Source organism: Lygodium microphyllum, chromosome 19, assembly GCF_053477565.2.
Source record: "Lygodium microphyllum isolate KBCC chromosome 19, Lygodium_microphyllum_v1.1.10, whole genome shotgun sequence".
NCBI classification, from domain to species: domain Eukaryota; kingdom Viridiplantae; phylum Streptophyta; class Polypodiopsida; order Schizaeales; family Lygodiaceae; genus Lygodium; species Lygodium microphyllum.
Genome location: NC_141153.1, coordinates 117,735,469 through 117,759,525, shown reverse-complemented (window position 1 = coordinate 117,759,525; position 24,057 = coordinate 117,735,469). Strand labels below are relative to the sequence as shown.

Here is a 24,057-nt window from a genome sequence, read left to right as displayed (position 1 = left end):
CGAAATACAAGACAAATGTACTCTAAAGGGACTCTTCCATAAAATGAAATATTGAAATTTGAGATTAAGTATGGTATGAGATCCAACCATAAATATGTGTGCTTATGTATCAAATCTCATGGATTATCGTGGCCCTAAGTTAGCAATAATTATGTTTCTCTTGCAAGAATCATATAGTAAAAACTTTGCCATGGACTTCGATGAGAAGATCAAATTCTATTAATAGTGAGACTTGACCATGGGGTTAACCAAATGATCAAGTGATAATGAAATGTTGAGTATGAGTGTGGTATGAGATATAGTGAAAAATCATTGTGGTTATGTAGAAAATGTCATGGATAAGTTTGTCCCTAAGTTAATATTGGATTTCTTCTCCATGTAAGTTTCCTATGCAAGGATCATACTCTAGGAACTTTGCTAAGATTTTTGGCCATGTGGTCAAATCCTATTTAATCAAAGAATGATATTTAGTCCAATATGAGATCCACCTATATATCAATGTGGTTATGTAGCAATCTCACAATTCCATTTGGCCCAAAGTTAACATTTTAATTACTACACATGTAAGTTTCCCTTGAAATGAGCTATATTGTAGAAACATTGTCATTGGTTTTAGCCATGTGGTCAAATCCTATTTAGTCATAAGACTTATCTATCAAATTAGAAACTTTGCCATGGTTTTTTACCGTAGGGTTCTTAAAGGCTAGTTAAAGAGAGGATGCGGTTTATTGTGATATGAGATTCACATATAAACAAATATAGCTATATAGCAAATCCCATAGATATCAATATAAGATAAAGTGAAAAACACTTGAAAGGTGGAGATTTGACCTCATGGAAAAACCTACAGGATAAGACAATTTCTATAAACTAGTTTTAACCATATGGCCAAATCTAGTTTCATAACCATATGAAGAAAGTGATTCATTTGTTGTAACATGTTGTGAAATTGGATTTGACTATATAGCCAAATATTGTTTTATAATGGGATGAAAAAGTGGTCTCATGGTTTACAAGATTTATGAGATTAGATTTGATCATATGGTTGAACAAAACAAGAATGGGGGATTCTTGGATGCTAGCATTGATAACAAAATGAAAGATTTGACCATATGGCCAATTTTTATTTTGTAGTGGAATGGAAAAAGTGGCTAATTTGTGGCAAAATGATATGATATTTATAAAGGAAGTTATGAAAAATTGAAATGAAAGAAATGGTTAATGGAAACAAAGTGGTTTGTTTGTTGCACAACAAGTTTTGACCACATGGCAAGACTTCCTATAAATATAGTAGGTAATCAAGGAGTTCCAAGTAGAACATGGTCTTCCTTTTTTGGAGATAATATAGAAGATGTTTTTCTTAGAACATTTTTCCATACAACCAAATCTAGCATACCCAAAATTTGTGTGACTGAACCCACCATAGATTTAATCTTAATTTTTTAGGATCAAATTCCAAAAAAGTGGTTCGTTTGTTGCAAGACAAGATTTTACCACATGGCCAAATTATAGAAAGTAAGGAATTCTAAGTAGAAACTAACCTTTCCTTTTGGAAGTAAGCAAGGGTTGATAATATAAGAAAGCATTTGACCAAATGGCAAAATGTCATTCTTGTAGTAAAATGAACAAAGTGCTTGATTGGTTGCAAGATATTGTGATACTACAGGAGTCCTTATTTTGGCCAAGAGATAGCTTAAGGAGAAGATTTGGCCACATTGCAAAATCTCATAGTATATTGGAAAAAAGAACATAAATTACTTCTTATATTATAAGAAAAGATTTGACCTCATGGCCAAATCTCAATTTGTATTGAATAAAATAACAAAAAGTACTTCTTATATTGCAAGAAATTTTTTGACCATATGGTCTAATCTATAAATTGATGAAAGATCATGATATGTGTTGTTAGAAAATCAAATTACATCCTATGGCAAAATCATATTGAGTATTTTTAAGTATTGTATAGCCATATGCTTATTGCAAAATTATAAAAAGTGTAACCATAAAATCTGATGGTAATGCTTTTACTATGAAAATACAGTATAATGGAAAGTTCTATATAGTAAAGTATAATACAATGTATAAGAACTTAATAAAATGCTCTAATATTACAGAATGATACAACAAATATAAGGCTAGGTTTAGCCTCGAGGCAAAATCTTGAGGTATATAGCATCACAGAATAGAAAGAAAGGCTAGTATTTTGAAAGCACTCATCATTGATAAAAGCATTGCACAAACCATTTATTCCATATTCACATCTAAGAGACTTTTTTCAACATTACACAAATCATACACTTCATATTCACAACAAAAAGAGTATTTTCAACAGTGCAAGAAGTCATGTTTTCAATATTGACGTAGAGTGAAGCTATCACTTGCAAGGTAGTGGTTGGACAATAAAAAACACAAGCACTCCAAGAGATCAATCAAGCAATCGAGAAGAAGAAGAAGACATTGAATTCTCAAGAGTGAGTGCCTAATCTCATTGCTACAGAAATACATATTGCATTTAGTTTTCATACATGATTCTTATTTAGAAAATGCTTTTGGTGTTTGATCTTAATATTATTCAATACTAATCATACAAAAGAGTAGTAGTGTGATTTGTAATAATTGTATGGATTGAAATGGTCATAATCAATGTAGTTTAACTCAAAATCAGAAATGAAGTAGGGAAAAAATGAAAACCTGTTGTAATTAGTAGGTCAGTAATGTGTGCCAACGTAACAGAAATCAACCGTGAAGTAGGAGCAGGCACGGTGTGGACTAGCGATCATTCACTAGCTTGTTGAATTGCTGAAGCCTTGAAGCAAGATTTCTGATTTGAAGACGCACGTAGTTTTGGTCATAATACCTTGATCCAAACCAGAAATTGCACTGCACAATCTGTTTCAGTTTGAGAAAATGAAACAGTGGAGAGTAGTCAAAAAAATATCCTGATTCAAACCAGAAATTGAACTGCACAATCTGTTTTAGTTTGGGAAAATGAAACAGTGGAGAGTAGTCGAAGAAATACCCTGATTCAAACGAGAAATTGCACTGCACAATTTGTTTCAGTTTGAGAAAATGAAACAGTGGAGAGTAGTCAAAGAAGAGGAGGGGGATAGAACCACCAAAGATTAGGGCTGCAACACTTGTAGTAAGAGAGGGGCGACAGGAGAGCAGAGATAAAAACGTAGAGGATCAGAGATGCGAAACCTGCAACTTTAAAAATGCAACAGAGAAAACGCTCAAGTTAGAGAGTTACGTGGAAGAGAGAGGGAGGGGAAGAGAAACTCATTTTGAAAAACGTCATGATTAGTTGTAAACACCGACTCATGAAACGAATCACTTAATGTATCATGCTATTCGAATAACCATAACTTGTTATGTGGAGCCCCCGGACCCCACCGTTGGGGGCGTTGCCCCCAAACCCCCATCGGGGGCGCTGCCCCCGAACCCCCGCTGGGGGCGTTCCCCCCAGACCCCCACAGGGGGGCGCTGCCCCCCGGACCCCCCGTTGGGGGCATTGCCCCCAAACCCCCACCGGGGGTGCTGCCCCCGAACCCCCGCTGCCCCATACCCCCACAGGGGGGCGCTGCCCCCCGGACCCCCCGTTGGGGGCGTTGCCCCCAAACCGCCACCGGGGGTGCTGCCTCCGAACTCGCGCTGGGGGCATTGCCCCCAAACTCCCACTAGGGGCATTGCCCCCAAACCCCCACCGAGGGCGCTGCCCCCGAACCCCTGCTGGGGCGTTGCCCCCAGACCCCCACAAAGGGGTGCTGCCCCCTAGACCCCCCATTGGGGACATTGCCCCCAAACCCCCACACCAGGGGCACTACCCTCGAACCCCCGCTAGGGGCGTTGCCCCCAAACCCCCATTAGGGACACTACCCCCAACCCCCTACTAAGGGTGTTGCCCGCATACCCCCACCAAGGGCCCTACCGCTTAAATCCCCCATTGGGAGCTTTGCCCCCAAATCCCTACAACGAGCGCTATCTTGAAACCCCACTAGGGGCATTGCTCCCAAACCTCCACTGAGGAAGACATTGACCTCAAAATCTTACTAGGGGCATTTCTCCTAGACCAGCTCCTTCCCCCTCGCCCCTCCTTAAGAACCCACCATTGTGAAATTGCCCCTATTTCCACAACTAGAGATTTTTCCTACATACTCTCTATCCTACCCTACTAGAGATTCTACTCTCGAACTATCACTAAGGTGGGTTCAAAATCCTCAATGATATTACACATTACATATTAGATACATTTAATATACATAATCTTACAAAATATGATTTAATATATTTAAACTATATTTATTAATTATTAATAAATTAATTTAATATATATATTTTTAAATTATATTTTGATAATATATTCCATAATATGCACATAGTATGATATTCTAATATAACATGATTTAGAATAAAATAGTATAACTTAAAAATAAAATATAATATGATACATTTTACTATTATCAACAAGTAGGTAATATAAGATTTATAAATATTTAACCATGATAAAAATTATATCTCCTTCTCAAATAGCTTCTAATTGATGCTAAAATTTTCTCAATATTTATAACTTTGTGTCATAGTGAATGAAATCTCCTATTCTTTAGAGGTCATTGTGGTTTCAACATTTAAACACAAGGTCAAAGTTTCTCAAAAATACATTTATCCTTGTTGTCATGTGGAATACATGAAATAAAGGTTTTGATCATTTGATCAAATATTTTTCAATGGAGATCACAGAAATTATTTATTCTTGTTGACATACAATAAAGGCTTTGAACATTTGGCTAAATCTTGTTCTATGGACATCACAAAAAATTATTATTCTTGCTATCATCTAGGTTAAATACATGTTTTGACCATATGGCTAAATCTTTTCTTGTGGATATCACAAAGAATTTTAATCCTAAGTCTTGTGTAAAATAGTTGCAATAGAGGTTTTGACCATCTGGCTAAATCCTTTTCCATAAAGATCACAATGAACTTTTATCCTTGTTATATGTATTTGGCTTGAGTTTTGAGTGTTTTTGAAGATGGATATATTTCAGTGGCTATTGATAAATGTTTAAATGTAGCAGCGTATTTGCCATTCCCAACAATTGATGCAATGAAGGTTCATGAAGCTGTAGGTGGTTTTGCAAAATGGGGAAAGAAAGATGTGGTGGTTGTTTCAAACTCAATAACAATTCATGACAGAGAGATGATTACGAATCAGACCTTCTGAGGATATTGATGTGCTTAGCATTCATGAAAGTTGGAGAGAACGTAGAGTGATGCTATGGACAGAAGGCAACACTGTGTGTGTTGGGACAGGGGTTATATTATTGGCTTTTCCATATGATGTGATAAACTTTGAATTGCTAGGAGAAGAGGATGTTGGTGTGGTGGTAGATAAAGCCCTTGATCAAACCACAGAAACATACATAGATGACAACCTCCACTGTGTCACTTTGGAAAGATGGCCTATTAAACAAGTCACCTTTGATGATGGAACATCACTGCTACAACAATAATCATACATGCAATTTCCATCTACAAATGCTTGTGCCAAAAACATGGAAGATACCAATGAAGATTATGTTTCTGCAAAAAAATCAATTTTTGTTCAGAAGAGATCATATTGTATGGTCAATAGAAAGCCTCGAATTATTGCCCCTAAAGGTGCAAACTTGAGGACTTCTATGGACTCCATTTCACAGGTTTCCATGATTGATTGTTGCCAAGAAAAGTGTTGTCAGTTTGCTGATAGAGAAGCAATGCAACAATTACGTAAATACTTTTGGGGATTGCAATTTGAAGACCGCACAAACTATGTTTATGACAAGTTTGAATCATCATGTAGGATTGATTACTTGGGAACAAGGAAGTACATCTTTATCTTCAATGGACAAGTGGTATGTGGAAGGGCATGGTATGAGATTCATGGAATCCCAAAGACATCTTTTTACAGGTACAAAACACAATTTGAGCATGGCGTGAGGAGGGCAATGCATGGAAACAAGGGGGTAATAAGAGCAGCTTGGGATCACACAGAGATGGGAAGAGCCATCCTTAGAGACTTTGTTAAGAAGAATGCGGAGAAAATGCCACACAAGAGTAGAACAATGCAAGATGGATCAAGGGAGACACAATTGGTCATCCTAGATGTTTATAAGCAAGTAGATATATGGGCAGAAGTAAATACAACATTGAGAGGTATTGGATGTAAGCAAATGTCCTTGTCCACCTTCAATCGTATTTGGAACACAGAGTTCAAGCATGTAACCTTAGCAAAGACAAGTGAGTTCTCCAAATGTAGTATTTGCTCAGAGATCAAAGAGCAACTTGCAGCAACAAAGTGTCTTCAAGAGCAAAATGTGCTTCTAAAGAAGCGTCAATGTCACATGCTACAACAACAAAGTTGTCGGAACAAATACTACAGTTGGCGCTTGGCCTCAGCATTAGATCCAGATAAAAACTTGTGCATCATACATGATAAAATGGACCAGCAAAAGACAGCTATCCCTAGGTTAAGGCTTCGATCAAAAGAGACTGAAAGATCTACTCAACTACCAGTTTCTTTAACAGGCATGATTACACATGGACATGGAGAAGGTAGATATGGACATTTCTCACTCGATCTATGGCCTCATGATCCTAACTTCACAATTGCCTCAACCTCTGTGCTACTAAATGCCCTCAACTCGAAAAAAGCACTAGACCACCATCAAGGTGTTGCACAAAATAAATCATGCATGGAAGATAATACACCACAAGATGACCACCATCATTTCAAACGATTGCCAAAGAACTTACTTCTTCAACTTGATAATTGTGGGTCAGAAAACAAAAATCACTATCTCTTTGCATAACTATCATTGCTTTTTGCACGAGGAACATTCAAGATGATCCAGCTTGGGTTTCTCATGGTGGGTCATACACATGACGACATCGATGCAATGTTTAGCAAATTTTCAGAGAAGCTAAGGATGAGCATGACCTTCACTTTTCCTCATCTTATCCAACATTTTCAATCATGCCAGATGACTAGTCCTACACCTTTCTTATTGACACATGTGCTTGACTTTAAGAGATACATTGAGGGATACTTGTGTGATTCGAAAGATACACTTGTTGGTCACTCAAAACCTCTTCAATTTCGGTTTTATATGCAAGAAGATACACCTGTCATGCAATACAAGATGCATCCAAAGTCCCCATACTAGTTACCAAGAGAAGGTAGCATTGAATTATGGAAAAGAGACCTTGTAAGAAAGCCTACTCTTCCAAAGGGTGTTCCAATGTTGCTGCCCATGTTTGAGTACATGAAGGATCATCAAGAAGTAGTAAGTGGAGTTAAAGATTATTTGAAGTATTGGGAAAGATGGTCAAATGTACAAGGACCTGAAGCAAAGTTCACAAAGTTTATAACATCAGTGATTGATTATTGGAAACATATGATCTACACTGTTCAAACTCCAAATGTCCAAGAAGATTTATTTTTCATAGAATTTTGGCCAAGAACACAAAGTGATGTAACCAATATAGATGTAGATAATGCAGATGACTTCATTGGATTGGAAGAGTTGAATGATCACTATTGTGGTCCTCTGAGCAAACAACCCAAACATGCATTTGAACCAATGCTTGATGTTAAGAAAGATGACTTTGTGCTTGTTAGACCTTCAGATCCAATATATCCAATATGGCTTGGTGTTGCACAAACTGAGGTCGATACAAATAGACATTCCAAAAACTTCAACAAGGTACATATACAATATTGGCCACCAGTTTGTAGTCGTCAAAATGCTACAGATGCAGAGGTGTATTTTAATTGTTGGGATAAACATTGGATATGCAACAAAAAAGATCGTGAATGATGGGAAACAATAGATAGCATTGTCTTCTCTTGGATGAAGAAAGGTACAAAATCTCCCAAAAAAATTCCCCCAAAGGTTGTATTGAAGGCTAAAGAAAGTCTACATGAATCCATCGACTAAAGATTTTCCTTGAATATTTCAAGGATATTAAAACTAAGGTGTTTATTAACACCACCTTTTTGAGTTTTTTTCAATCTCTTGGAAACAACCATAAGCAGTAATATGCTTAATTGCACCAAGTTCCAAATTAATGAAATTCCCAAAATTCATGAAATCCATTTTGATTTGGTTTTCCCATATTGATGGAAAATTCCCAAAATCCCGAATATGGAGTTTTTAACTCTATCATCGACTCCATCTCATCGTCTTGTCTTCCCCGCATGACCTTCATCAGCTTCCGTCATTATTGTTATAAAATCCAAGATACACACTCAACTTTCTTATATACTTAAAATATATATGGCGAATATTATGTTGGCACAAAGGGAGAGTAGATGAGAGAAAAGAAAGATGTAGAGAGAAAGATAGAGAAATTGGCAACACACTAGGGACTCGACGATGGGGACGATGGGCCAGTCCCCCCCCCTTGTGGAGTTATATTATTGACAAGGAGCAAGCTCCTCCGTTACACATAAGCCAGTTCTTAGTTGTAGATCTTGGAAACAAGATCACGGTTCCTTGCACAATATACAACTGGCTAACACTTGCACAACTTGGAAGTTGGCACATTTTGATCCTTCTTGAGTCTCCTTCTCTCCTACACAATATGTGTAGGGCTCTTCTCTTGGCGCTTGATTTCACCAGAGCTTCCGCAGCACTTGCACCTTCTTTTCTCCCTTTGGAACTTAATTTCAGCAAAGCTTCCGCAGCACTTGCACCTTCTCTTCTCCTCTTAGAACTTGATTTCAGCAAGGCTTCCACAGCACTTGATTTCAGCAGGGCTTTCGTAGCACTTGCACCTTCTCTTCTCCTCTTGGATACATGCAAAGTGATGCTTCCTTCTACCTCTCCCTTACACCCAAAGAGAGCCTCCTCTTTTATAGGCTTTCAAGAGCTTCTCTTCTTGGAGAGAAAGTTGAGTTGTTCTTCATGCAAGATATGGTTGTTCCACTTTACAGCACTAATTTTGAGATATCTATTTTTGCGTTGTTTGGATGAAAAAACGTCCAACACGAAAGTTTTAGATCTCGTTATTTCCGATAACCTAAGCGGCCTATTTTTAGAGATCGTTTTTCTATCATGAGATATTTTAAAAATGGATTTTCCAAGAAAATAGCTTTTTAAATTGTACTCTTAACTTGTGGTCCATGCAACCACTTTGAGTCATAGATAAGGAGAGTTCATTAGATTTCCTTGGGCCTCAACCTTAAGTTTGAATTCCACACAAAAGCTTGTGTCATTTTAGACCTTAGAAAGAGAAAATCACTTCTCTTCTCACTTCCAGAGGATCACATTCTCTCGTCTTTCTTAGTGAGAGAATTCCTTCTCTCATCTTTCTTAATGAAAGAAAAGACCTTAAACCTTGACTTGTAGGGGAGAGGATGACCCCAAATGAATGCAATGCTCATTACACACAAGTAAAACATTCCCAGTCATCCCTGGATGCACACATAAATACATAACACAATGGTAATGCACTTTCTCTTCTTAGAACTCAATCCATCTTCATTTATGTGTAACTCCTTGGTTCTTGTGTACACTCTTACACTTGATAGACACTTCTTTCCCCCTTCATAACTTGTATTGCATGTACCAGATATCCCTGTCATAGTGCTATGATCACCCCATTAAGTGGTACACTAGGAATACTGGTCTCTAAATGGTCTCATGGCCATGCTAGATCATCATCAACACTTAAAGAAAATTGAGTCATTAATTTATTGACATGAATTTATTAAATAGAGAATGCGTAATAAGCAATCAATTTAGTGACATCCCTCTGGCTTCTAAACAGTTGACCTCAACTGTAGAGGAGATACATAGTCCTTAAGAAGATCTAGAAAGTCTTGTAGTTCTCTCTTAGTCATAAACTGAGCGTCCAATGGGGGATAATTCTTAAAATTAACAAGAAACTTCCGTAATACCTTACCTGACCTTAGAGTATTTTCCTGATGGTGTGAAATTTTTTCAGGCACAAGGAACTCTTCTGTTTCTTCTATGTCAGGTAAATCTTCCTTGATTGGTTCCATTGGAGGTTCTCCGATATAGGGACGTAGCAAACTTATATGGAAAGCATTATGAATGTTCTAATGACTTGGTAGATCCAAACAAAAATTTATCTTATCTGTGATCTTGAAAGGGCCATAATAGCGATTAGAAAGCTTAACCACTTTACCCTTTTGACTTTTCTACTTCTTCAAGCGAGCCTTCTCACACTTAAGAAGAACATACTATCCCAACTTGAGATCTAACTTACCACGATGCTTATTTGCTTCGTGTTTATGCTTCTCTTGTGTCCTTTGGATAGCAGCTTTTACTTGAGTGAAAGTTGTATCAATGTCTCTAAAAAACTCATATGTTGCAAAGATCTTATCCTTTGTAAGAAGAATGGGTGTTAAATGAGGCTTACCATAGATGATCTCAAAGGGTGCCTTACCAGTACTATAGTGCACCGGATTATTGTATGCAAACTCTACTAAAGGCAAATACTTTTCCCATTCTCTTTGATTATCAGAGACATAGGATTTTAAAAGGTCCAAAACAATAGAATTAGCACTTTCTTTCTGCCCATCCGTTTGAGGATGATAAAAGGATGAAAATTTTAACTTTGTCCCGAGGTTCTCTAAGAGAGCTTGCGAAAAGAGGCTGGTCATGCAGGGATCTCGATCACTTATAATGGACTTAGACATGCCATGATGCTTCAAAATATGAGCAATGAATAGCTTAGCCATATGATCAGCTTTGATTGTCTCTCGAACATGTATAAAGTGAGCTTGCTTATTGAATCTATCAATGATAGTCCAGATTGCATCATTGCCTGCTTGTGTGCGAGGAAGCTCCATGATAAAGCCCATGGCTATAATTTCCCAAGGCTCATTGGAAATAGGTAATGGCTTCAATAGACCAGGTGGTTTATGCCTGTCATACTTTAATTTTTGGCATATCTTGCACTCGCAGGCATATCTTTCAATGTCAGCTCTAAGAGTGGGCCAAAAGAAATATCTTTCCAATGCTTGAGTAGTGGGTGGAATACCCCTATGTCGCAATGGTAATGCTACATAAATTGCTTGATGATGATACAAATAACCATCTTGAATCGAGTAAGGTATAATCGACTGACTTGAGTTAAGCTATCCCATATGGTTGAGAAGTCGGAATCAATTGCATACATTTTGGGTAAATCCATAAACTCGTTATGGTAAACGGTTGTGATTGCATTCACTCAAGGTCACTGTGATAGAGCATCTGCTACCACGTTCTTAGTTTCAGATGTGTGAAGGATTTGAAAATGAAACATAGATAAAAAATTTGTCCAATGCATCTCTTGCTCTAAGAGCTTCTTCTGAGTGAGGAGGTATCTTAGAATTTGGTGATCTGTTTTAATAACAAAATCTGCACCTAGTAAATAGTTTTTCCATACTTGAAAAGCATGTACCACCGCCATAAGCTCCTTCTCACATAATGGAGCATGTAGCTCATGGTCCTTGAGGCGTCGGCTCTCAAATGCTACTATATGATACTCTTGGTTAAGCACAGCTCCAATGCAATCCCTAGAAGCATCACGGTGAACTTCAAAAGGTTTTTGAGGATCCAAAACTATGAGAACTGGTTCTTGAGTCACAAGAAACTTAATTCTTTCAATGGCTTGTAGTTGCCTTGATCCCCAACAAAAAGGCATTCGCATGTAGAGGAGATGCAACATATGCAAAACCTTGTGTTGAACCTCCTATAGTATGAACATAGGCCCAATAAACTTCTAACTTCATGTACAAAAGTAGGTGTAGGCCATTCAACAATGGCTCGAATCTTCTCAGGATCCATTCTTACCAAATTGTGAGAAACAATATGGTCTAAGTAATGAATTTCTGAAAGAAAAAAATTCACTCTTCTTAGCATTGACCTATAGTCTATGCTTATGAAGCTCTTGAAAAACAATAGATATATGTTTTCTATACTCTTCTTCAAACCATGAAAATATTAGAATGTCATCAAAGAAGACACATGTGAACTTTGAGTGAGGTCTGAAAGTTCTCTCTATCATTCGATTGAATGTGGCGGGTGCATTAGTTAAACCAAATGGCATGACTAAGAACTCGTATAGTCCAAATGTTGCAGGAAAAGCTGTCTTATGAACATCTTCAGGTGCTATCCATATCTGGTGATAGCCGCTCTTGAGATCAATGCGACTAAAGATACTAGCCCCTTGCAACTTATCCATGATATCATCTATCCTTGGGATAGGAAAACGATTCTTGATTGTGATCTTATTCAAAGATCTATAGTCTATGCACATATGGAAAGAACTGTCTTTCTTTTGAACAAGTAAGACTGGAGAGCAGTATGGAGAAGAGCTAGGTTGAACTAACCCTTTTTCCAACAATTCGTTTACTTGTGTTAGGATCTCCTCTTGTTGACTTGCACTTACTCGGTAAGGTGATTAGTTAGGTGGTCAACTACCTGGGATAAGATCAATTATGTGATCTTCCAGGTGCTTAGGAGGTAACTCTCCTGGGAGTGAATCACTAAAACAATCTTCATATTGTTTAACAAAATCATGTCTAGCTTGATCAATTAAAGAGAGGGGTTCTTTTAAAGTCTGAGACATAGAAGCATTAGTTGGTATTGTGTGTTCATTAGAGGCACCAAGTGCCCTTGAATCATTAGTTTCTTTTGACTTTCTCACAAAAAATTATGTACACAGAAATAGCTTTCTTCATTTCTTTAGAAATGCTAACATGATGACTAACCATTGGCATAGGCCAATCTCTAGCATCAGCAATGCATACTATGTTCGGACCCTTGAATTGAAATGCAAGGGTCTTCTTAACAAAATCAGGAAGAGGTCTAATCTGGTAATGCCAAGGCATGCCTAAGATAACATCATAGTTACCTATGGGTGCAAGTAGAGAAGATTCTTGGTCGCGCTAATCTCCAATTCTAAGATTCAATTTCCCTTGAATAGGAGTAGAATTGGTTGTAAGTCCTTCAAATGTTGAACCTCATCCAATAGGTATTCCCAATTGATCCGGCAGAATTTGTAGCCTTTCAACAGTATCTGCTGACACAAAATTATCTGTGGACCCTGGATCAAAGAGTATCAAAACTCGTCGATTGTTGAGTGTCCCCCAACCCTTTAAGAGTTGTCTTTTCTTCTCATTTGAATGAATGTTAGCTTGCACATCCAGAACAGAATTTGAGGATGGCAGAGGAGGATCTCTAACCACATTTTCTTTCTTCCTTTTGTGAGGACAATCAAGCTTCATATGCCCTAACTCACCACAAAAAAAGCACCTTCCTTCCTCTTTGTACTTTTGTATCTCAGAGGGTGAGAGATACTTGCACTTCTTCTTGAACTTTTTCCAGCTCGTAGGTTTCCTGTCCTCCAAAATGAGAGTCAACCACCAATTGCTAGCGGTGTCTTTCAAGTGCATGCCTACATGCCTTAGCTTGGACTTTTTTGAGAAATTACCATCAGAAAAAGCAACTTTAAGTTGCATGACAAAGGCTAATGCCTTAGCAAGATCTCTCTTATGGGAGTAAGAGTCAAAATTTATGTCCTTATCCCCAGACTTGAAAGTCTTAGTCTTCTTAAGCTTGCTCCTCTTATGGTTGCTCTTTGTCCGTTTGTGGATTGCACGAGACTTAGAACCAAGAGAGTAGAAACTAGAAGATGATGAGGAGGAGGAGGAACTTGAGTAATCATGGGAGTAGCTTGTTGCTGAGGGAGATAAATCCCTCCTTATCCGCCTCACTCGATGTGAGGTCTTTTTACTCTTCTTGACCCGAGAGTCCTTCTTCCTTCTAGGAACCATCTCAATAATTGGATGCTTTGCACCTTCACCATCAATTGGTGCAATGGTGTTTCTTCCAGTATAACCGCCTTTTGGAGGATTCGATCCTTCATAAGTAGCTTCTTCCCTTTCCCTTAAGCTTTCAATCAATTGATGTACTTTGGGAATCTCCAACAAGCTACGATACTCTGTCAATTGAGCCAGTAATTGGTCACTTGTAGGTACTTCATCAGTTGCCATCTTTACCCTCTTCTTGCAAGGATCGCCTTTACTTTGAGAAAAGCAAAGAGACTTGCTTTGATACCACTATAATAAAATCCAAGATACACGCTCGATATTCTTATATACTTAAAATATATATGGCAAATATTATGTTGGCACAAAGGGAGAGTAGATGAGAGAAAAGAAAGATGTAGAGAGAGAGATAGAGAAATTGGCAACTCACTAGGGACTTGAAGATGGTCCAGTCCCCCCCCCTTGTGGAGTTATATTATTGACAAGGAGCAAGCTCCTCCGTTACACATAAGCCAGTTCTTAGTTGTAGATCTTGGAAACAAGATCACGGTTCCTTGCACGGTATACAACCGGCTAACACTTGCACAACTTGGAAGTTGGCACCTTTTGATCCTTCTTGAGTCTCCTTCTCTCCTACACAATATGTGTAGGGCTCTTCTCTTGGCGCTTGATTTCACCAGAGCTTCCGCAGCACTTGGACCTTCTCTTCTCCCCTTGGAACTTGATTTCAACAGAGCTTCCACAGCACTTGCACCTTCTCTTCTCCTCTTAGAACTTGATTTCAGCAGGGCTTCCACAACACTTGATTTAAGCAGGCCTTCTGCAGCACTTGCACCTTCTCTTCTCCTCTTGGATACATGCAAAGTGATGCTTTCTTCTACCTCTCCCTTACACCCAAAGAGAGCCTCCTCTTTTATAGGCTTTCAAGAGCTTCTCTTCTTGGAGAGAGAGTTGAGTTGTTCTTCATGCAAGATGTGGTTGTTCCACTTGCAGCACTAATTTTGAGATATCTCTTTGTGCGTTGTTTGGATGAAAAAATGTCCAACACGAAATTTGTAGATCTCGTTAATTACGATAACCTAAGCGGCCTATTTTTAGAGATCCTTTTTCTATCGTGAGATATTTTAAAAATAGATTTTTCAAAAAAATAGCTTTTTAAACTGTACTCTTAACTTGTGGTCCATGCAACCACTTTGAGTCATAGATAAGCAGAGTTCATTAGATTGCATTAGGCCTCAACCTTAAGATTGAATTCCACATAAAAGCTTGTGTTATTTTAGACCTTAGAAAGAGATAATCACTTCTCTCCTCACTTCCAGAGGATCACGTTCTCTCGTCTTTCTTAGTGAGAGAATTCCCTCTCTCATCTTTCTTAATGAAAGAAAAGACCTTAAACCTTGACTTGTAGGGGAGAGGATGACCCAAATGAATGCAATGCTCATTACACACAAGTAAAACATTTCCAGGCGTCCTTGGATGCACACATAAATAAATAACACAATACTAATGCACTTTCTCTTCTTAGAACTCTATCCATCTTCATTTTTGTGTAACTCCTTGGTTCTTGTGTACACTCTTACACTTGGCAAACACTTCTTTTCCCCTTCATAACTTGTACTACATGTACCAAATCCTCATCATAGTGCTTTGATGACCCATTAAGTGATACACTAGGAATACCGGTGTCGTATTGCTGCGCATTCGAGGTGTGAAATCCACCCAAAAGTTGTGTGTGGGAGTTGATATTTTTTACATATTTAGTTGTTGTGATTATACTTTTGTTCTGCGTAGGTAGTATAGTGAAGAGGGTTTGGAGCAAGAGGAACTTATCAATAATGCTCTAGTTGGCATGTCTTGCCAAGTGGTCAGTCAACCTAGATGAGGAGGTTTTGATCAACAGTTCACAGGAGCTTTGGGAGATGTGGCTGAGACTAGCACAAACTCTGAGATTGGTTATGTATATGGTGCTTTGATATTCGTAGGTGTGGTTGGTGAAGTTCTTTGTGAAGCTCAATATTTTCAGAATGTCATGCATGTTAGCTTCTGAATTAGATCTTCTATGATTGCTACTGTATTCCATAAAACATTGCGGTTGAATCATGAAGAAAAGAATTTTAGGCTTCAATTTGTGAAAGGTATTGAATGCATCTTGGTACATGCTAAATGAGAAAATGGATCTTTTCAAGAATATAAGGTTTCTGATATTCCAGGTGCTCTCTTCTTTGATGTTGATGGAGTGGTAGATCCCACCTTCAATTGGCCCACATGTTACCATCACAGTAAGTTTTTTCTGCTGCTATATCTTCTCTAGGCATCTACAATAGTGGTACCTTGGTTGTATATGATGGGGCAGGAATAGAGGAGCAAAAAGAAAAAGCAAGGTCTATTTTTGAAATGAGGGCTTTTTGGAGGGAGAAAGAGGTCCTGGGAAAAAGCGGTTGACATGGAGAAAAAAGAGGGAGGCACCTGCTGTTGGAAGGGGCTACTGATTGTCCTTGGGAGTTTTTATGTGGTCCATTGGCTATGGGCAGCGACAGAAGCTTATTCAGCTCCCTCTATTGTGCTTACTTCTCATACTGGGGAATACGATGAAGATGATAAGGAGGCAGATGCTGTATGGGAGAGCATTGACAAGCGGATGGATTTAAGGCAGAAGGACAGGCGAGAAGAACGATTGAAGAAGGAGATAGAGAAGTACAGAGCATCAAATCCTAAGATCATAGAGCAGTTTGCAAATCTGAAGAGAAAGCTTACAACTTTGACCCCAAAGGAGTGGGACAGCATACCAGAAGTTGGTGACCATTAACTTCGAAATAAAAAGAAAAGATTTAAAAGTTTTGTTCCACCGCCTAACACTCTACTGGAGAAGGCCAAACATGAACAAGAGCATGTGACAGCTCTGGATCCAAGGAGTAGGGCTGCAGGTGGTGCAGAGATGCCATGGTCACAAATACCTGTGACTGATCTGACTGCAGTTGGTGAAGGAAGGGGGGGAGTTCTGCAACTTTGGGAAGGAGGGAAAAAGTCAAGGAAGGACGCTGAAGGAAATCAGAGGAGGAGGGCTACAGAACAAGAATAAGAAAGGAAGGAATACGATGCAAGGAGGGAAGATCTATAAAAAGGAGAGCTTGCAGAGTGTGACTGAGGGGACCAGAATCCATTAAGGGTGCTCGATTGAAGACTTCCTGATTATCATGTCGAAGACGGAAAGGGGAAGCTTTCCCACCAGGACGCTTGGTATTCAACCCGTTATCTCGACCATATAATTCATCTTCCTCATCATCAGCATTAGCGACAACTGCGATCTCGTCATCGTCGTCATAATCAGGCGTCCCTGCAGCCGCTCTAGACGATAGTCATAGCAAGGTGCAGCTGCAGCCGCTCCATCGCCCCCTCATCGCAAAAGTCCTACTCCCTTTCAACCCCTACAATCCTATCAAGAAGAAGATCAGCCATGTCCAGGCGCAGTTACAGGACGATCCCTTCTGGCTCGCTATGGTAGTTTGCACAGAAGAACCGTTCCTTCCATCTCAGAATCAGCTATCCTTCAATGCCTATCTGGATTGACGCTGAATTAAGAGACACGAATCTTTTGTTGAACTCTGTTACTTGCAAACATATAGAAAAATTGATGACAGTTTGCTACAGAATGGAAATGCTATCCTACCAGAATTTTGACGTGTTAGGAATGCTTAAAAACCTTATAAAGTTAAATGTCACAAGGATAGTAAAACCGTGACAAGACGATTAAGATTACCTTCCAAAAGATAACTGAACCAATCCAAACATAGAAACATTCATACCCTAAACACTGGACTACTTTCCTTACCATAAGGACAATGATTTCATAAAGATAAGAAACTAAGGTTTGTCCCTAAATGAAGAAACCCTAGGCCTGACATACGCCAGCTTAAGGAATCTAAACAGATTATTCCATCGCAGGACTTGCGCAACATGTATGAAATCATTTTGTGATTGATTCACAAGGAGAAAAGGGAAAAACCCTCATCGAGGACGGCAGATCCTTACGCAAGTTATCTTGCAAAAAGACATATTTTTGGGTATCCTTCTAATTAAGAAAAGGTGTAAACCAGAAACTAGCATATCTAAGGTACCTTAGGGTTAACCAAGTTGGGTATACCCTACACCCGAATATAAGGGATCTTGCCAAGTTACAAGACATCTTGAGAACGACTGCTGATACACTCAAAAGAAAAGAACACTTCCTTAGCAGTTTGCCATACAACTGGGTTGATTAATGGAAATGTTTGTGCTTGCTAGAGATTTTAGGGCTCTGTTTGAATTATGAATTACAAATTAAACAAGTACGTATACTTCAGGTTAAAGGCCTGAAGGGAGAGGCAGCTTCAGTTACCCCCAACTTCCTGCCTGACCCTAACCAAGGGGGTTGTTGACCGCGCCAGGAACGTGGACCGAACCCGCCACGAGAGGTCTCTCCGTTGAGTTCTACTTGGAGCAGGAGGACGCTTGGGTGCCAGGGGGGGCTCTGGCCGTAAATCCCTCGCCTTTCGGGTCCTACACAAGAGGCTAACGTGACTCGGGATTGGATCTCGAGGCCCGCATACTAGTTGATGGGCGAAAGCTTGGAATAGTGATCCATGGAGATTACTTGTTAGCCTTTGGACAGATTATGGAAAAGCCTACGGGCGGAACTCCTTGTATTTCAAAGATAAAATAATGAAATGTTAAAAGAACTTGCTTGATGTTGTTTTTCTATGTCACGTGATAAGATTACGTGAAGGAACCAGTGCTTAACAAGGTTAATTAAAGAAGCTAATTGTTATATGTCAAATTAATGTGTTAGATAATTACTTAACTAAAACAAACCGAGGAAAGTGCGGAGGATGGGCCATGGGTCCGCGTCCTACGGTTGGGTGTTCCCGGTTAGCCGGGAACTTTTCTCATAAATCTCGAAAGACAGCGGAATGATCATCATCATCAAAAATAATAACGAGAACGATGACCAAGAGTTACATCTTACCAGATTTATGTTGTTTTAGGGAAACGTGCGCACTCGTAATAAATTAAGGTTAGGATTGATTTCTAACCAGTTGATTTATTTATGTAGCTGAAGACTGCTAGGTATTCACTTTCGTCGGTTTAATTGTATTATTTTACTAACGATTGTGAATGCGTCAGTTGATGTGTCGAGATAGCAGCAGTGGCGGAGGAAAGCATTGAAGGATAGCGAGTATTCGAGTTATCACTTATATTTTGATGGGCGCATATCTTAGGCATGGCGCCTATATTTTGTCACACCTATTTATTGAGGCGTTGGATATTTATTTATTATTTTGTATGCGCATGGGCGCACGATTATGTTATTTGTACTTGGACATTGTATTGGGTATGCCTGACTGTAATATTTCCATTATGAGAATATTTCTAAACCCACGTGATAGTCATGCAAGGGAATTCCAACATCCAAAAATACGCTGATGGTGTGATTTTTCGAATTACATACTACGTATCTTGATCTCCACTTGCATAAACGAGTTAAAAGAATTTACGTGGGAACCTCCTCCTAGAAAGCCAAAAGGATAAGCTTTAGAATAAGGGAAATTTTTCTTATTATTTTCCCCCTTTTTCCCCCAGCGACTGTCGTGCTGGAGGGGAGGGGGAATAGCAAGGATGACTAAGCATCCTTGCTGGGGGTCGTAGAGGGAATAAGCCCATGCACGAGCCACGTGAAGGAAGGGAGGTACCTCTCCCTCTCCCATATAAACCCCTGTGGGGGGGAGGGAAGGATTAGGGAGGGAAAAAAAAAGGGAGACGGGTAGCCATCGCTCTGTTAAAAGAAAATCTCGTGTTGATGCCAAGTGGGAGAAGGAGGGTGATAATCGGACGCCGCCAAGAATTGTGTGAGAGGGGATGATGCTGCAGATTAAGGAGAGAGAGGGTAACGCTGCAGTCGCCACAAATCGTGAGGAAGGAGGAGCTGAAGCGATGACATGTTGCACCAGTCGTAGCTGAAGGAGGGGCTGTGTGGTAGTCGTGAAGGGAGGAGGATGTTTTGCCTGAAGCCTTGAAGTCGCCGCGAGCTCCTGCGTCAGTGCTGCTACCTCAAGCTGAGCCGCCTTCAAATGCCATCCCAAATCACTGCTGCATTCCGCCTCCTGCCCGCCATAAATTCTTCAAAGTCATCTCCCCTTTTCCCACGTGGTTTCTGAGACCACAGAAGCTTCCAAGAAGCTTCTTGCAAGCTTCTAAGGGGAGAGATCTAAGTCCCCTTTCCTATTGTCTTTCAAGCGGGTTTTTTGTAATAGGGTTTAAGCTCCCATTTTCATGGGCTCCACCTAAGCCCTATCCTATTGCCTCTCAAACGGGTTTTTTTTAAAACCCCCCTTCCCTCCCCTAGAGTTTAGGCCTTTCCCAAGCTTGCCTTACACCCCTTTTCCGTCACAATTTAAGCCCTTTCCCCATTAAGACCCCTTCCCCTAGTTGGAACCCAACCCCTGTGTTTTTTTTTTAATTTTCCTTTAGCCTTCCCCATTGGTCTCGGAATCATTTCCCCCCTATGTGTGTAAACCCTCATGAGTCCCTTTTCTCCTAAATTGCCTAAGGGTCCTTAGACCCTTACTTATAACCTTTACGGTTATTATTTTCCCTTAAAGCTCTCCTACACCTTGTGTCTTTTCCACACCTTGTTATTCCCGTTCGTGCGAGCTTACTAAGGCCATTAAGCCTTCCCCATGGCTTCAATGGGTCTTAGTGGTAAAAGTTTCTAAAACACCCTTTTCAATTCCCGAATTCAAGGAGAGAGCCTTTCAAAACTACTTTTGACGAACGGTGCAAGGAGTGACGGTGGAGTTCTAAGGAGAAGTTGTAAAGCTGCTTCCACGTTCGAAAAACTACAATTGCAATGCCTCCTAAGAAAGTCCAAGGCGTAGCCGCGGAAGGATCATCTCCCGGAATCCATGTGGATATCTCACCCCAAAACCAGGTTTCTCTTGTTGGTGTTAATTCGGTTTTAAGTCAATCATGCAAAAGGGAAATTGTTAAGAAAAGATATATTTGTTCGAGTTATTTTAACGAAGGATTTAGCTTATGAATGACAATGTATACAAATTAACTTTCTTCAAATTGCATCAAGTATTATAAAATTATAGGCAAGATTAACCATTTACTATAGTAATATATTCCTAAAGTGTAGAAATTATATCTTGCACCATTAGTCTTATTCCTTTCGCAACGAATCATGGTAAAATGGCTAAATTCATGAAAGGTTTCTTTCGATGCTCAAATTATTAGGGAGTTATATTTGCTAGTTGCACATCTTAGCAAGGCAACTGTTGTTATTTGGTATGAGTTCATCTTTAAAGAAAACGGAAGTTAAATGTTAGGAATTAACAAGTACAAAAATTAGATATACGAACTCATTTGGAAAGAAAATGTAATAGGGAATTGCTGGATGACACTCTATTAACACTTTCCCCCTGCTATTTGAGGACTTGGGACTAATAAAGTGTGTATACACCAATTTCTCAGCTAGGCCTTTGTCCCAAGAAGTATCGTCGCTCTTTGTATCACCTTGGCATTATGCTATATGCCAAATTAAACTGTATTGATTGGGGCCTGAAGCTACATTCAACCAGAGAATGAGAAGCACTTGAAAGAAGAGCAAAATATTCATAAAAAGGAGATTGAGAGTTTGAAACAACGACTTCAGATGTTAACACAAAACTTAAAACAAACAGAAACCCAAAAGGCCTGGATAGAGAACTTGAGGTTATGCAAAAGAAAAAGAATTTTATAGCAAATATGACAAAAGCTGAAGCATACATTAACAGGGCACAGGAAGACTGTCTCTAGTGTGACTAATAGAAGTCTACAAATAGCAGCAGATCAGAAAAGGAATCAAGTGTGGCTCTAAACAGTGTTGGAAGAAAATATGTATTCCATGGCTGAAAAATAAGTTGTAATTAAATGTGATCTCGCTTGATTGATCTTCTATCCTGAAATTAGTCAAGGTCCTTTGTGGTCGCGACTTTGCTTTCAAAAACCCTTCGACATCTTTGGTGAACCCGACGTGAAAGCGTCGCAGAAATTTTAGGATGGGAGATACTTCAACATCTATTTCAGCCTCTTCTACAATTCCAGATGCGTCCTCTACTTCAGCTCCATCAATGACTGCTGCGTCAAGTACTTCAACAGATGATCTAAAGAAGATTTTGCAGAATATGTCCATGTATATGCAGCTTCAAAATCAGCAGACACGCTTGTATATGCAGCAGCAGCAGCAATTGCATCAACAACAGTTGTCTCAGCAAAGGCAACTATATTCAGAGCAAGAGAATGCAAACAGTGCGACTAAGGCGATTGAAGCACTTGAGAATGAGAAGAAACTATTTGATGGCCGTAACGTTTCAGTATATTTGAAGACATATGAGATCAAGATGGGGTTTTTTGGAGTTCCAGCTGGACTTATGAGTAAGTACTTCCTTCGTCTTGTCACACCCGCCTTGAGGGCAAAAGTGACTGATCTTTTTATTCAAAATTCACATTGGCAAGATTTTAAGAAGGCCCTGAAAGAAGAGTATTTCCTTGAGGACTTTGGGATGGCTACACGGCGGTCATTCCAAGAGTGGGTCTACATGCCAAACAAAGGTTTAGCTGCTTCAGAGTTGATTTGAGAATTTGAAGAGAGGTATAGTCAGCTTGATGCCATTGAACAAAGAGCATTGGATGTTGAAAAAGTTGAGCTTTTCTTGCAAGCTGCAGATCCTGCTCTTCAGGAAGAATTGGGAGAGCTTCTTGAGGATCGCATGAAGCCTATGGGTCTTAAAACAGATTGGCAAGATGCCCAGGATGTAGTCTCGACTTTGACTAAGAGGAGGATATGGAAGACTCGCCTACAGAATGGTTCTATGATACCGACACTGTCTTCTGCTCCTATGCCTGCTTCTATCCCTGTTATTTCTTCTCCTCCTCAGCCAGTTTCTTGGCCTATGCCAGTGCCTACTGTTTCTACTCCTCCTATTCCTCCTGTTACACGACCGATGCCAGCACCTTTTGCTTCAAAACCATCCAATCTGTCGATGCCTACCTCTCTTGATGATATAATCAAAGGCATAACGGATTTGACACTGGAGTCAGTTAAAGCGGAGTTGGTGGGAAAATTGAAAGAGCAGTTTGCTTCAACTGCGCCTACTATTTCTTCTAGTGCTTCTACTGCACCTAGGAGTGCTCCTAGTGCACCTAGGAGAGATCAAAGATGTATTTGGTGTGATAGTACGGACCATCAGCATTGTAGGGATTGTGAATCTTTTCAGGATGCAAGGAGGAAGAATTTGGTATTTTGGGGACAAGATGGTAAGATCTGGTTGACTGAAACAGGAGCTCCGCTTGCTACCAACTTTGGTAAAGGCGGAATGAAGAAGTTAGTGGATGACATGGCTGCGCGTAATTCTTATGTGACAGCTAGAGGAGATGCTTCTGCATATGGAGTCCAGATTGAGAAGGGATCAGAGAATCAGTCAGCACTATGGACTTATGCTATGGAGATAGCAAACAAGGGAAAAATTCAGCAAACTGTTTTGACTAGTGCAGGCTCTAGTATCAGATCTGAGACAGGTTGGGATTCGCCTGTTAACAGGTACTCTATTTATGCCTACTTGGCTAAGTCTCAGGGAGCGGATGTACTTGTTGAGGAGAAGCGCAAGAAGGATGAAGAAAATCCAAGTGCAGCTAAAAGACTAGAGGCGGTGAGTTTGTTACTCCACCTACTACAGGACCGTCTTTGAGACCAGGGCCAGAATGACAGATGGAAGATGCTCAAAAGAGAGAAAAGAGACAAGAGCCTAGAGAGAGAAAGCAGCCAGGGTTTAGATTGATGTCTGATATTGAGACATCTACAGACATGAAGAAAATCTTTAATGACAAGATACTTGGCAGTGAGGTGACTTTTACTATTTCTAAGGTTTTGGGCATCTCGAAAAGAGAGTTTCAAGATCAGTTTCAAGAGGTCCTGAAGAGGAAAAGACATGCATTGCCTACTAATGATACACAGGGAGCTTTGATTGGGGAGTTGGATGAGGATGAGGATGAGGTTATGGTTGAGAATGCTTCTGTTTTTCCGCAGATAGAGAAGAGGGTTCAGCCTATGCATTATGCTGAAACTGATGAGCCTGTCTTGATACCGGGTAGTCACTTTTCGCGGAGTCATTGAGCTAGGGCAACTATAGAGACGATGGTAAAAATTGGAGAGAAACAGG

At 39.7% G+C, this 24,057-nt stretch overlaps 1 pseudogene; it reads left to right on the top strand.

Moving 5' to 3' along the window:
- LOC148020309 (uncharacterized) overlaps positions 1 to 15,869 on the top strand; it is a 28,352-nt pseudogene extending 12,483 nt beyond the window's left edge.
- The last annotated feature ends 8,188 nt before the right edge of the window (positions 15,870 to 24,057 follow it).